This window comes from Orcinus orca, chromosome 7 (assembly GCF_937001465.1).
Source record: "Orcinus orca chromosome 7, mOrcOrc1.1, whole genome shotgun sequence".
Classification (NCBI taxonomy): domain Eukaryota; kingdom Metazoa; phylum Chordata; class Mammalia; order Artiodactyla; family Delphinidae; genus Orcinus; species Orcinus orca.
This window is the reverse complement of record NC_064565.1, coordinates 86,049,788-86,062,696: the sequence shown is the minus strand read 5'-3', so window position 1 is coordinate 86,062,696 and position 12,909 is coordinate 86,049,788. Positions and strand designations below refer to the sequence as shown.

The 12,909-nt window shown below is 44.2% G+C and overlaps 1 pseudogene; it reads right to left on the bottom strand.

Moving 5' to 3' along the window:
• The window catches only part of LOC117201739 (aldehyde oxidase 2-like), a 72,115-nt pseudogene that overhangs the window by 4,970 nt on the left and 54,236 nt on the right, over window positions 1-12,909 (bottom strand).

The following is a 12,909-nucleotide window of genomic DNA, read 5'->3' as shown; positions in this document are numbered from 1 at the left end:
TAATAAGAAGCTTGCACACCGGAATGAAGAGTAGCACCCCCTCGTTGCAACTAGAGAAAGCCTGCGCCCAGCAACAAAGACCAAACACAGCCAAAAATAATAAATAAATAAAAATAAAATTTATTAAAAAAAAAAAACAACTTATTTTACAACTGAAGGAACTGAGGCCCAGAGTGATTTGATGGCCTCATAATTTCTTAGCCAAGTCAAGGCATTATTGTAATTTTTACCTGGAGTATCCAGTGGCTGAAAGACTGATTATTTGTTCAAAAGCAGTTTCTATGTGCAGAATGGGCATATTTAGTCAGAATAAAATAAACATACCATCTGATAGGTGAGAAGGAAAATATTCTGTTATCAGAATTGACATCTGACAATTGTTACTGGTGCTTTGTAACCAATAATAGAACCCATCCTAATATTTCTTTCTCCTCAGCTAGTGCACTAACAATTTCCTTCTGATTGAATTCAGAAATCTAAATTAAGCAAGTACAGTAGAATCTTGCTGCACATCTGTGGTGTAGGGGCTTAGTTCACTAGATATTTGGAGCTTCATTTCTAAGTGTTAGAACTCTGGTAAGTGTGTGTGCAAGTGTGAGATAATTGTTCTAATGAAATAAGATATAGGACATTGTAAAGTTGGATTAAACAAGTCTTTTCCCTTGAGATATATTCAGTAGCAATTAGGCTTTTTAGTTTTCTTCCTCCCTCCCCAAATATCACATTTTTATGGCTTAGGAAGGCTCAGTCTTTTCTTATTTAAGAAAGAAAAGAGGTGGGCTTCCCTGGTGGCGCAGTGGTTGAGAGTCCGCCTGCCGATGCAGGGAACACGGGTTCGTGCCCCAGTCCGGGAAGATCCCACATGCTGCGGAGCGGCTGGGCCCGTGAGCCATGGCCGCTGAGCCTGTGCTCTGCAACGGGAGAGGCCACAACAGTGAGAGGCCCGCGAACCGCAAAAAAAAAAAAAGAAAAAGAAAAGAGGTAAGGCCTCTGGTAATTCTTCACACACTTCTGTTCCTCCTCTCAGCGATGCAGTTCCCTGTGCTCTCTCTCCACTCATACCTGGGATACATCATGGAGCAGTTGTATCACCTGGTGATCCTGCCCTTTCACAGAAATCCAGTCCTAGGTCTGACTCTACGTGGCGCGTGTGCGCACTACCACAGCTCTTTCAGCACAGGTTTGGATTGCTTTCTCATTTGTAGTAACAGACAGAGTGGAACACTTACCCAGTCTTTGCAGGTACCTTCTGGAGTTTTCTTAATGATGGGCTCAAGGTGTTTCAGAAGAATCTGACAAGCATTCTTGAAGGAGTAAAGAAGTGAATCCTCATTAGAGAAGAGCGTGGTGGTTAGGATTTGAAAGAATATTGGTTGACAATTGATCAGGTCAGTGAATGCTTTTGGGGTGCCTGATACTGACACATTGGGAATGCAGAGACGATACCAACACAGCCCCTGATCATGAGGAGAGTATCAGTTATAGAGGGTGTTTTCCCTTCCTCACTCACTTCCTGTGAAACTATGGGCTCAGCTGAATTTCTACTCTCAGATCCCCTTTCTAAGAATATTCATGTTCTTAATTCCTTCTCTTTTTTTTCTACATTTTGGATTTATACCTTCTTTCGTATTTTCCAGCCATTAAGATCTATGGAACAAAACATCCTATTTTCATTCAAATTTGTGCTCTTTAGTCTGTAACAGTGACATGCCAGTATCCCTCTGGGTCTGAAATATTGTTCAGTCTTTTGTCTGTTCATCCATCTGTCATCAAACTACTGCAGTGAAGGCCTTGGCTTTGAGTGTGAAGTGAGAAAATAATTAAATCTGTTTCTGTGATAACCTAGACCCACAGAGTTTATGATCCCTGATATAGAAGCCCCAAACCCTAGAAGATGGATTAATGCCTAGTTTGGGCTGACAACTTCCATACACACAGAGCAGTTCCTATTTTGTGTTTGATTCTACCTAAAATTGGATCTCATGAATTTGAGGTTTCCCACCTTGTTCTGAGCAAAAACAGTCTGTTTTTTGAGCCCCTAGGAGGTGTCTCCACAAAGATAAGATGGATTTGAAAGTGGTTTCTCTTGGTAGCCTAAGTGCAGTGTCCTGGGAGTGAGGCTATATGCCTCCTCAGAATGTCCCAGTGGAAAAAGTGGACAGTTTATAACAGAAACATGACAAATAGATATTACTTCAAAAGTACATGAAGTCAGATCTTTGAATTAGGAATATGAAGTCATGGTTCTATTCTGAACTAGTGAAAATTTAGCAGTCTTTTTTTACATTAGTTAGAAAAATAAGTACAAAGAAAAAGGATGAGTAGTCTGGTGGAACTCTACTAATGCAGACACTTTAACTGCACCATATCTACCTGGCTGGGGTTCTGTCTGCCTACCTGCCTGCAAGAACTTGTTTGTATCAAGGGAAACTTGCACAGGTCTGCATTACTTGATACCCAGATTTCTTTGTTCTGTGTCTCCCAGGGACACAGAAAATTTGTTCACCAAAATCCATTCTCCCCTTCTTCCATAGTAGCTGGGCCATGGTTTCCCACTGCTCTACATTTCCCCAGCCTCCCCTGTTGTTGGACATGGCCTGAGACTGGTTCTGCTAATGGATGATGAGGGGAAGTGACTTGCATCCCTCCCAAGTCTGGCCTCCATGTTCTTTCCCTTCAGATCACCCAAGTGATGATGCTTAGGGCAACCTTGAAAGCCACGTGTTGAAGATGAAGGAATTGCCATCACACTCTGGGTGCTCGAATGACCGAATATTCCCTCTGGATTGTGTGCAAGAAAGAACTTTTGTTGTGTTGGAGCCATTATATTCTGGGTCTGTTTGTCACCTCAGTTTAGCTTACTCCAACTAACACCCTCTCCTGGCATTTTGGTGATCCCAAGCCTATGTTCAGTGACACAGATAACTTCTCTGAATCCAACCACTGTGACTATATCCAGCTAAGAAAACCAGAGATGTGGAGAAAGCACCCAGGGAAAGACAGACAGGAGGAAGCACCTGTACGCCTCTGCCATTGACATCTGAGCCAATGGATGCTGCTGTAGCAATTGTATTAGGTTCCATGGCTGTACTTGTTTCACAGATGTGCATGTATGACATGGGTATTTTTAATTCACGGCTGGCCACTTAGGAGAAAAAGAAATAATTTCAAGTCTAGTAAGGACTTCTGTGAAGACTTGAGTCATTATTTTTCTTAATTAAAAAATTACTATTTTTAGTACATCCACAATATCCTTTAAAGCCTAGAATAATGTGTCTTTTAAGAATTAAAACCACCTTTTAGTAGGGCCTCGTGCTAATTTTTAAAGTGTTTTCTTGGTAATATCCCACAGCAGTTCTTCTATTCAAATTTAGTGCATTTAGGATATTAAGGATTTCCTTTTTTCTAAAGTTTACATGTGTAGAGAATAGGCCAAGTTGAGATTATTCAGATTTACTTAGTGGCAGTGGCAGGAAGAGAGACAGAGAGTAGATTGACTGACTCAGTTTGGTCTTAAGTGTGTTGGTATTGGTTATCAGATGAACTTGGAAGGACCCTGGGGGCCTGTCTTCTTTCTTGCCCTCATTCCCACCTTAATTTTAGCTTCCTCCCTCTTTTCTTCTATTTGTTCCCACTTGCTTATACTCCTCTAGTATGTGCTATTCACTTTTTCCTTTTCTGTGCTTTTCCTTCCATTTCTCTAGCAGACACATGTGGAAATTAAGATATTTAATCAAGAAAAAATGAAAAAGAAAGAAAGGGAGGGAAGGAAGGAAAAGAAAAAAGCACTGTTTTGGCCGATACTGTGTTTTAGTTTTTGCAAAAACACTTTCTCTAGATGTCTGCAGGTATGTACCTGTTCATACTTGCCAATCTTCAGACTAATACTGTTCAGTGATTAAGTTTCTCCAGAAAGATGCAAAATGAGAGAAAAAAAGGACAATTTGATGAATTCTTGGTGATGAAAATCCAAAAGGAATTTATTGGTCCACATCACCGGGAAGGATGGAGGAGCTAGTATCACATATATCTGTATCTAGGGGCTTTGTGGTCTCATCTGGATTCTCCCACAGCCTCTCATATTTGCTTTTCTTTCTACCATGGCCACATCATTTTCAACGGTAGACAGGTTTCATCATGGCACAGAATTGCCTCTGACAGCCACTGGCCTATAGCATAGTAGTTAAACTACCACAAGGGAAAAATAGTTCCTTTCTCCTAACATCTACACATCAGTTCCAGGAAAGGACATTGATTGGCCTTGCTTGGCCCTGTTTCTTCTTCCTCGACCAATCCCTGCAGCCAGCAGGGTTCAGGAACTATGATTGGTCAGACCAGGGTCCTGTGCCTATATATCTGTGGCAGGCATTGGGGCCAGGAGGGGGATGAGGTTAAAAGGTACCAGAATTGAGGAGTCTTTCAGAACTATATGGAATGTGGGAGGGGTATTCCAAAGGAGCTAAGGGGCTGGATAGTCAAAAGCTGCAGATGTGCCCTATAACAACCTAGTAAATTAGTCATAAAGTTACATTTATTCAATTTAAAACATTATTCTTTTTTTTTATCCTGGGATTATAGCTTCCTACTTTGGGTAGATGTGTGTGTGTTAAGATATCCTTTAAAAATTATAGGATGATGACAGTTGATGAAATACTTGTCCTTGCTTCTCAAAACAATCCATTAGCCACCTGACGTTATTGTCCAAACTTTAAAAATTATACATACTGGTCTCAAAATAGAAAAGTTGAGAAACGCCTACTCTAGGTAAGCCTGCACGGTGTACCCACCACAGTGCTCTGGGGGCACATCAATGGTGTTTTCACTAAGAACCATCTCTGTCCATAAACCTGGGCCAAGCTCCAGGAGTATCTGCACATGTGTAGGATTTCCACCACCTCAGCCATTCTATTTCATATGTAAGAAGTTTTTCAACTAAATAGTCAAGATCTTAGGGTTTGCATACAGGGAGTCATCATTGACTCTAAAATTAGTGCCAAATGTCTGTCATGTCAACAATGTATAGAGAGATGAATTTTATTTCTCTCACCTGTAGCATTTTGGTGTAAATACCTTGTCCCAGTTCATTGACATCATGTGTGACCAATACGGACCCATCGGTGTAGATATGAACTCTTTGAAAGTCATTCCTCTGCTTAAATCCTCTGGCTGACCACTCAACAAGCTCCTTAAACATTTGTAAGTGCTTGCACAGGTTATGTGCCAACCTGTGCTCAGCTCGACATGTAAAGACGAGTAAGACGTGGTTCTTCCTCAAATAGCTCACAGCATAGTGGGGGGACAGGCTGGAGAGCAAGTCATTACTGTGTGGAATGTTCTGTGAGATAATGGATGTGGCAGAAGGGGCTCTGGGAGAACAGATCCAGCTGCTTCTGGGGAGCCCGGGAAGCGTTCCCCCAAATTACAACTGAATAGAATCATGGAGGGAAGAAGGAGTCACCACTGGGCAAGGTGGGTGAAAACTCCCCATTGTGTGTAAGGGAAAGCCCGGCTCCTTACCACAGTACGGGGCCCTTTGGGATTTGGTCTCTTGAACTTTCCCAGATTCATCCCTGTCTTTTCCCTCCTTGCTTCCAAGTCTGGCCTGACAGCTGCTCCTTCCTGACCTGTACTCTTGCTGATGCCGTTCTCTCTTCCTGGCCTGCTCCCCGTACTTCAGACCCACACCCCAAGTCTCTATTCTGTGAAAATTTCCTTGAATGCTTCTCATTCCCCTCTGGGAAGGATCAATGACCCCTTCCTCTGCACTTCCTCTCACAGGGGTGTACTGGGTTGAATAGTGTCCCCTCCCACACCTCAAATTCATGTCCACCTAGAACCTCAGAATGTAACTTTATTTGGAAATGGAGTCTTTGCAGGTGTAATTAGTTAAGATGAGGTCATCGTGGATTAGGGCGGGCCCACTAGGACATTGGCTAGTGTCCTTATAAGAAGGTCACGCGAAGATGGAGGCCACCATAAGCTGGAAGAGGCAAGGAAGTATTCTTCCCAGGAGACTTCAGAAGGAACGTGGCCTTGCTGACACCTGTAGTTTGAACTTCTAGCCTCCAGAACTGTGAGAGAATAAATCTGTTGATTTAAGCCACCAAGCTTGTGGTACTTTGTTACAGCAGCCATAGGAAAAAGATACTGGGGTGACAGGCTCTCCTGTGAGTCTCTCAGAGGAGGGGCCCTGGTCTTGTTCATCTCTGAGTCCTGCAGAGAACTTTGAGCGGGTCTGAATCACAGAGACACTAAATACATGTTTGTTGAATTGGACAAATGGAAATGTGGTATTTTTCTTTCCAGGAAGAGGAGGAGGAATTGGGACTTTATTCGTGTCTGGAGATGCCCGGAAGCCCAGGGTGGCTTGGAGGCGCTCCGGGGCATCAAGGCTTGGAGGCGCTAATAATAGTATTTATTCACCGTGGGCCTTTGACTCCCTCTGAGGAGAGTACTTCTCATACCTAATTGAGAGAGTAGGTGTTCCAGCTTTGTAAGTCATCGGCTGACCTGGAATAACACACTTCAACTCCCAGCCAGATGATTCTTGGGTGTGTCAATTTAGAACGCTGTGGGGAAGCTGGAGGCCTTTCAAATGGAGACAAAGTCAGCGCTGGATTTAAAGATTTGTTTCTTTTGTAGCAAGATGAGAAGCTGTCTCCCATGGATGATGGTAGAGAGTAGGCTATGGTTTAGGTGAAAGGTGGCCATGCAAGTGAGGGGAGATGTGGTATAATAAAAAGTAAATATGTGGGGCTTCCCTGGTGGAGCAGTGGTTGAGAGTCTGCCTGCCGAGGTAGGAGACACGGGTTCGTGCCCCGGTCCGGGAAGATCCCACATGCCGCGGAGCGGCTGGGCCCGTGAGCCATGGCCGCTGAGCCTGCGCGTCCGGAGCCTGTGCTCTGCAACGGGAGAGGCCACAACAGTGAGAGGCCCGCGTACCGCAAAACACACACACACACACACACACACAAAAAAAGTAAATATGTGGCACAGGGATATATTATACAATATGGGGAATATAGCCAATATTTTATAGTAACTATAAATGGATTATAACCTTTAAAATTGTGAATCACTACATTGTATACCTGTAACTATAATATTGTGCAGCAACCATACATCAATAAAAAAATAATAAAAACCAAAAAAGATGTGGTCTTTGGCCCTGGTTCTTGGCACAGAACTCCCAAAACTCTTGGAATTTACTGTCTTCTGTAAGCTAATGGGATGGTTCATGGAGGGAGCCTAGATAACTTCAGGATGGGTGCTCATTGCTAGAACAACAAAGTACATGGTCAGAGGGTGCCCTATCTCCCAGTCTCCAGGGAGGGGAGAGCAGTTCAGTCACCAATGGTCAATAATGTAATCAACGGCACCTACGTAATGAAGTCCATTATCAACCCCCCCCTCCCCGCCCCAAGTGACAAGGTTCTGGGAGCTTCTGGGTTGGTGAACACGTCCACAAGCTGGAGGCAGCATGCCTGGGTGAAGAGGGCATTGGAAGCTCGACTCCCCTTCTCCCATCCCTTGCCCTGTGCATCTCTCCCATTTGGCTATCCTTGGGTTGTAGCCTTTGTAATAAACTAGTCATAATCATAGTAAAGTGCTTTCCTGAGTTCTGTGAGTTGTTCTGTGGCATTATCAAACCTGAGGGTGGCTAGTGGAAACCCCTGAATTTGTATTTGTCTGGGCAGAAGTGTAGGTAGTATGGGTACCCTGTTTGCACTGGCATCTGAAGTGGGGACCATCCTGTAGGACTCAGTCCTTGATCTGTGGGTTCTGCGCCAACTCTGGGTAGTTAGTCCCGGAACTGAATTGTTGGACACCCAGTTGGTGTTGGGGAATTGGTGGAGGACAGACAGCACTTGGTGTCAGAGAGAAAAACCACACTGGCAGCTATCCAGGATCTCTTATACCCCGGCTGTTGATTCAGTCCAGACTTGTAGACGTGACGGTTAACCTCCTTGTGTCTCTTTATAAAATGGGCACTCTGTACCCAAACAGGAATGTGATCCAGGAGTCCAGGGAGTCCTACCCACCAGAGGAGCCACAGCCCTGAGAGATGTGTCTGAGATCTCCTGTGGAGGGGCTTAGGGCTGCCCTGGATAGCACACAGCATTCCAGGAACGCTGCCAACTCCTACATTCAGCATCTCATTGAATCCTCATCAGTCCTAGGAGAAAGGGTTATTATTCTCCTTTTATAATTGGGGAAGCTGAGGCTCGGAGAGCTTGAATAACCTGCTGAATATCACACAGCTAATAAGTGGCAGGTCCATCTGGCTCCAGTTGATTAGGGATTTGGGGCAATGCTTTATTCCCTAAGAGGGATTCCCTTTGACAGGGCAGCCTTTGTGTTGTGTGTGTATGTGTGTGTGCTGGCTGCCAGTAGCTGAGTGTAAGTGGAAGAATGCTTTCAATGATATGCACAAGGGAGATCTAATGCGCTTTCAGGTTTGGATTTTAGATCTAGATCTAGATCTAATGCATGTAAGATTTTCCAGTTGCTGAGTTTCTGCTTTTGGTGGACAGCAACGGGGAGGCAGCAGCCTCTCCCAGTTTTCTAACATCCTTCCTGTATATGACCCATTGGGATTGCTGGGAAACTCATCTGTACCAGTCTTTGTGCTGTTCAAAGGTCCCATCCCTATGCCGCCCTTCCTCCTCCCTTCTGGATGAGCCTCTGAATGACTTGACTCTTCTTTCACACATCTACCTGGGAGGATTTTTGGACCCTCCCACCCCCATTCCACCCCTGCAGAATTGACACAGATTCCTAGGAGAGGTGGCTAGGAGAACAGCCAGCCTGTCAACGGCAAGATGGAATGACTTCTCTGCCTCAGACTTAGAGGCACGGAAGAGTGCTGCAGGGTCTGGGGCACAGAGCAGGAGAAGCCCATTCTTGCCCAAGCCGTGAGACCTCCAAGCTCAGAAAGCATGGCACCATGGGCCTCGTGGGCTCCTGTCCCCTTTTGGAACAGCGGGGGTTCAGCAGGGGTCAACACTCCATCATGGCAGTTTTGCTTCTGTGGATCTCATGCTTGCTGATGCCGTTTTCTGCCACTGAGGTGTTTTTCTACTGCGCTGTGTTGAAAGTGCTTGCAGATGGGGGACTGCTCAGGAGGGTTCTGTACACTTCTCCCAGGTGCTGGGGGAGGGGCCCAGTACCCTGGGAGATGTGACACTCTTCCCACATCGGAGAGCCAGAGTGTGTCTGAACGAGGGTTACTTCCCACACATACAAGACTTACCTGATGATATCTTGTTGCAGCAAATCCGACTTAAAACTTCATGGGGATCATAGCAATGCCTCTCTTCTTCCAGTAATTCTTCTTATTGAATTCTTCTTATTGCATTCTTCTGTTGTGAAAGGAAGACTTTTCCAGACATTCATTCCAACATCTTATCAGGGTTTCAGGTTGAATGCCTGTTTGTAGATGGTTTTATCAACTGTTCTGTACATGTTTTTCTCCCTAATCTGAAGTGTGTGGGAAATTGAGTCAATAGTTATGATAAGACAGAAAATGATTGCAAAACAGAGACTTGTAAAGCCTCCCCACTAAAGCATAAACTTCAGTGGGGAGAAGACAGGGTCTTTCTTCTTTTTCTTTGAACAGCATGTGTTTTTGCAGAAATAGTGGGGAGCGGTATTTCTCCTGTCTTCTTCAATGCACCAATCGGGGTCTCTCCCTCCTGGAAGTGGAAGATAGAGGTAGTAACTGATTTTTGAAGGGCAGTGGGATGGAGGGGCTGAAGGGGGTAGATTTTCCTTTTCTTCCTACAAGGTTCAGAGAGGGGAGCAGTGTTGTTAGACAGGATATGAAAGCAAGGATTTATTGTCATAACTGAAGACTTGTTTTGCTAGAGAGGAAGAGCACTGCAGCTAGTGACAAATAGCAGATCTTCTCTAAGCCTTCCAATTGCCTTTGGAATGTGTGGTCAAATCTTTTTAGAAATGTATTTAAATATAGGTGTGTCATGTCCTAGAAACTTGCAACATCTGACAAAGAAGAAGGGGAGCCCACTGAGATATGCTCAGGGTTTTTCATCATCCCCAACCACTGTGATGACAATAAAGAAATTATGATTATCCGCAGTTACACTGGCATACTACTACCTAGTTTATGAAACCAAATATTAACAAATTCATTTAATTCTTGCGGAAACTCTGTGAGGTGAGTCATATTGTCCTCATCTTGTAGATAAAGAAACTGAGCCACAAAGAGGCTGCCTCTCATTGTTCAAGGGTTCCACTGGCCCAGATTACCTTTCCATTCCCTGTGCTATTATTCTTCAAGGCCTACCCCAGTGCCATCTTCTCCAGAAATTTCTGCTTGACTCCCCTCCCCCAAGCCAATGGGATGTTTTTCTCCTTTGTACCCATAGAACACTTTATGTGACTTCTCTTAGGATAACTACCGTCTTCCTTGTTCAATATTTAGGTGTTCCCCTGTGTGTAGGAAGTACCTCAACATTCACAATTCACAGACCTGGTGGTTCTCCCTGTTGAATTTAAGGACAAATGGGTTCAAAGACGTAGAGAGTCTTTGCTGGAGCAGAGGGTCTATACTGGGGAAACAGGGGATAGAAGTGGAAAAAGCAGGCTGGGATTTGCTTGGCATGTGTGAGGAGGGGAGGAGTGTTATCAACAATGATCTCAGTTGCCAGTGGCTGCCTCTCTTTGGTCTGGCATGTCGCACATACTGTGTGCCTTCTAGGATCTTGGACAAGATAATATTTTTGGAGGGCATTCTTTTGGCAATACCTCTCAAAAGTTTTCAAGTGCACCAGCAATTCCACTTCTGCAAGTTTATCCTACAGATATGCACAATAGAGCAAAGATACAACCTTGGTACCTCTGTACCAGTACCATTTTAATAGCAAAAAATGGGTAACAACCTGAATGTGTAGCAATAGTGGAGTGGCTAAATAAATTATGGTACATTCATGTTACACAGAAGTATTCAGTCATGAAAATGAATGAAGTAGATCATTTTATTGACATGGGAAGCTGGCCATGGCATATTAAGTAGAAAAAGTAGGTGCAGAATTATGTGTTTATTATGGTGTCATTTTGGTAAATAAGCACATATGTGCACATTTGCATCATATGTCAGCATTTATGTAATTGTGTATGAATACAGATGGGTGGGTAAACATAGAGAAAGGGCTAGAACAATAAACATGGAACTGTTAACAATGGTTACCCTCAACCAATATGGACGGGGGATGAAAGGATGTTCACTTTTTACTTTAATAACTTCAGTATGGTTTGAATTTTAAAAAGAGTAATTCCTTTCGTACAAATTAAAAAAAGAAAGAAAAAGAGAAATCGTTGCATAAGGAAGGAGACCGATAGGCGGAGGTGAGTTCTTTTAGGTAGCCCCTAATTTATCTTGAATTCTGAGCCAGGGCTAATTTGTATGGTTCTTCTGGGGTGTTTCCTTGAGTAGCTGGTTTCACACCTCATCTGACTCTTCAGCAACCTTGGTTATGACTTCGATTACAACCTTACCTCTTCTGGCGGAAGGCCACATTTGGCTGCCACAGCTGTGATACAAGATTCTGTTACCAGGGTTCCTTGTGGGAAGCCAAATCCGTGAAAGGCCATGTCAGATGGTAAATTTGTCAGGCACGCATGGCCCTGGAACCTGAGGTTGGGGATTTTATATATGCATTTTTCAGCTTCAGTATAAGAAATTCTACTACCTAAAGTAAAAGGAGATATTCACATAATACTGGACAACATTTTTTTTTCTTTTCTCTAAAACTCAATTACAGAGTTGAATCTCTTGTGGAACTAGGTAAGTACTTGAAGAAAGTGCTCCACAAAGACTCATATAGAAATTCTGGGGCTTCCCTGGTGGCACAGTGGTTAAGAATCCACCTGCCAATGCAGGAGACACGGGTTCGAGCCCTGGTCCGGAAAGATCCCACATGCCACACAGCAACTAAGCCCATGTGCCACAACTACTGAGCCTGTGCTCTAGAGCCTGCGAGCCACAACTACTGAGCCCGCGTGCCACAACTACTGAAGCCTGCGTGCCTAGAGCCCATGCTCCATGACAAGAGAAGCCACCACGATGAGAAGCCCACGCACCACAATGAAGAGTAGTCCCCGCTCGCCACAACTAGAGAAAGCCTGCACACAGCAACGAGGACCCAATGCAGCCAAAATAAATAAATAAATAAAAAAGAAAGAAATTCTGCATTCTGTTCACAAAGCAGGATGGTGCCGGTTTCTGATGCACATACCTGCTCCGAGTCATCCAGTGTGCACCCTCCATTAATGAAGCACTCAATGTCTAGAGCTTTGATTCGCCCGTTGTTCATGAATCCCACCTGTCACCAAATGATGGACATTTTACAATATGTTTAGAATTTAATGCTAAGCTTGAGCCGCAGCCCAGCTCCTCCATGGGCAGGACTGAAGACAGACCACCCCCGTTTGCTCTGTGGTGGACCACGTCTGGACATTCTCTTGTTTTTCAGTGCTTGGCTGACAAAGACCTCCTCTGACCTGAATTTTGCTGAGCCCTTTCCTTTCAACGTGTAATTTTCTGGCTTCACAGTCAGTATGGAATTCTAAAGTTCTTGCTTGTCTCCCAGCATATAATTGCTACCCTCTTCTTCCTTGTCCTTGGAAGATTTTCCTTCACTTTTTACTGGTTTTCCTTCTAATTTAGTCTGTGGTTTTCCCCCTTGTGGAAAAGTCTCTGGGATTCCAGAGTGCATTGGAATGAATCACAGTGCATCTTTTTACAGGAAAGCCTCTGAGGTCGGGGAACGGACATGGGAATGACTGCTCTCATCTTACTGAGCTAGTGAAGCACTTTGTCACTGATGAAGCATGGAACAAATGTGAGCTCGTGTTGCTGTTAGTACCGGACAGCTTGCATTTTTCTCA